General features: G+C 44.3%; 1 long non-coding RNA gene across 1 annotated transcript; it reads right to left on the reverse strand.

The window, feature by feature from the left end:
• Positions 1-944: 944 nt before the first annotated feature.
• Positions 945-2,597, reverse strand: LOC115381169 (uncharacterized). Its single transcript, XR_003930400.1, has 3 exons — positions 2,532-2,597; positions 1,135-1,207; positions 945-1,006 (listed from the first exon to the last, which is right to left on the reverse strand). It is a non-coding gene; the product is annotated as an uncharacterized LOC115381169 (long non-coding RNA).

Below are 2,597 nucleotides of genomic sequence, written 5' to 3' on the forward strand. Positions count from 1 at the left end.
GCTGACAGATGATAGTTGATGCCGTTTTTCTCCTCAGTGGCCCCTCTGACGTGCAGACCACTAGAATTCTGGGTGTTACTGATGGGGCGCTTAAACTAGACAACAGATCAGCCCAGTGGTCAAGGCCAGCTTCCTTCAGCTTCGGCTCCTAACCAGAGTGAAACCATAAGAAGGGGCTGATCTAGAAAGAGGCATCCATGTTTTTTTTCATTGGGCTTGGACCACTGTAACTCCATGTATGTCAGCATTAAGAAGCCACAAGTCAACAAGTCTGCAGCTTGTCCAAAATGCAGCAGCTCTTCTCCTAAATGTGGGCTCATAACTCCGGTGCTTTCTTCCCTTCACAAGCTTCCGGTTAGGCACAGGATCGATTTAAAGAATATTTTGTATAAAAGTCCCTGAACGGACAGAGCCCATCATATTTACTTGACCTTGTTAAGATGCATCAACCCTCCAGAGCCCTTTGGATTAGCTGACTGGATGATCCTGGACACGCCTCGATCACTCATGAAAGCCAAAGGAGATCCTTTTTTAAATCTCGTTTGTTTTAAACCTCTTGTGCACCTTGGCCTTTGGCTGAGAAGAGTCACCTCTGGAGCTCAGATGTGATCCATTTCTCCCTTTTGCTTTGCGTCGTATTGTTTCATTGCCACCACAAACCTTATAACAGTTACTGAATCGTCTCATCATACATACCCTTTCTTGGACTGCAGGACTGTTTCTTTCCCGTCTTGTAGGCCAGCTCTGGGCCAGTTGGAGGCAGAGCTAAACAGGAAAAAAAAAAAAAAAACAATTGAAAAGCTTGCTTTCATTTTCATCATCAGGGAAGTGGCGTGAATTAGTGAGAAACACGTCTAAAAGAGGAAGCTGGACAGAGCAAAACATACCAGGCTGTGGTTCATCGCCATTTTCGCCAGACTCCTCGGCAGACTCCTCGGGAGACTCCTCGGCAGACTTGCTGTTGAAGCTGTCTGATTGGGGGCTCACTGATCGAGAGCTGGGCGAGCTAAACCACCAAACAAAAACAGGAATTGACAAAAATGGCCAGTTTTTTAACTGTACTTGCAAAAAGCAGTTCAAACACAGACATTGGATAATAAGAGTCACTGTTTGAAGGTTCAGTCAAGAACCTACCTCTCTGGTTGGTCCAACTGAATCTTCAGAGAAAGTCAGATGGTCCTCTGACTCCTCTGACTGGAACACACAGCTGGAACACAAAATGTTTGTTATAAAAACTGCAGTGCATCAAAATGTGCGATTAAAAATTTTTGTGGCGGCGTAGTCTTGGAAATGCGTCCATGTGGAAAAGGATTCATGAGATAAATGTCACTCATATATGGCAGACTATAAACAGAGATTCCTTCTAAAGCTACTGTCACCGAGGCAGTGGCTCCTGACCTGTACTACTCAGCTAAGTTGGGCTCCTGTATGTAGAATATAACAAATAAACTGGTTTCAATCACAACTTGACAATTTCCACTTTGTTCACATTAAGACTCCGGAGCTTAACCATGGAGTTCCACAGGGTATGCGTTAGGAACCACACTGTTCTTGACAAACATGATCCCCGCATGGAATGTTATTCGGAGACACTGCGTTAATTTTTCCATTGCTATGATGGACACACAACATTGAGCGGCTTGTCAAACTACAAGCTTTTCTTAAAGATATAAAGCCTGGATGGGCTATAGTTTATGGTCCTGAATTCAGATAAAACAGATCACATTTAGCCCAAAACATCTCAGAGTTTTTTAAACATGTATGGACCTGGAAGTTACTTTAACCAGGATTTATCCTTCCAGGACTGCAGGACTGCTTTCTTTCACTGCATAACGTCTCTCAAAATCAGGAACATGTTGGCTCAAAGCGATGCTGAGGAATCAGTCCCTGCATTTGTTACTTGGAAGCTAGCCTGCTGTAATTCGCTTTTCCCCACAGTGTCCATTTAACAAGTCTTTAAAATCTCACTGATTCAACTGATTAGAAAAGCTCCCAACAGGAACTCTCCGTATCCCTGTGGAGGTGAGAGGTTCTCCTGAAGTACACTACAATGCTGCACATGTGTATTTGGCGCTTCGTGATTGGTTCCACTGGCTGACGTGAACCGTTGGTAAATCAGTCGTTTGAGAGGGGAGGAGGGAGGGTAGAGATCGGACTGAATATTCATATAGATTATTCAAATATGCATGAATGAAGAGAAACGTCAACTTACCTGAAGCTTTTATGAGATAATCACAAACTAATAATGTTAAAAGCTGAGTCACGGGCCCCTTTAAGAATAGACTTTAAACATTTGGTAGAGCTTACAGCTGGGGCTGGTTCATGCCTCTCTGGACCTTTTTCCAGTCGGGCCTCACAGTTAAGACTGGTTAAGACACAGCTAAGACACTGAGCTGCTTCACTTTTACACTTTCCGTACAGCGACATTTCACTGCTGCATGTCAGACACCGTCTTCCTCTTCCCAGCCTCTTCCCAAGTCTGAGCTTTCTGACTTCTTCCCCTGTGTCTTCCTACAGAATCTCAGACAAACCTCATTCCAGCGTCGGGAGTGACGTATTTCAGTCTCTTTGTCAGCCGACTCAACTGTGAATCCCTC

This window comes from Salarias fasciatus, chromosome 23, assembly GCF_902148845.1.
Source record: "Salarias fasciatus chromosome 23, fSalaFa1.1, whole genome shotgun sequence".
Lineage (NCBI taxonomy): Eukaryota > Metazoa > Chordata > Actinopteri > Blenniiformes > Blenniidae > Salarias > Salarias fasciatus.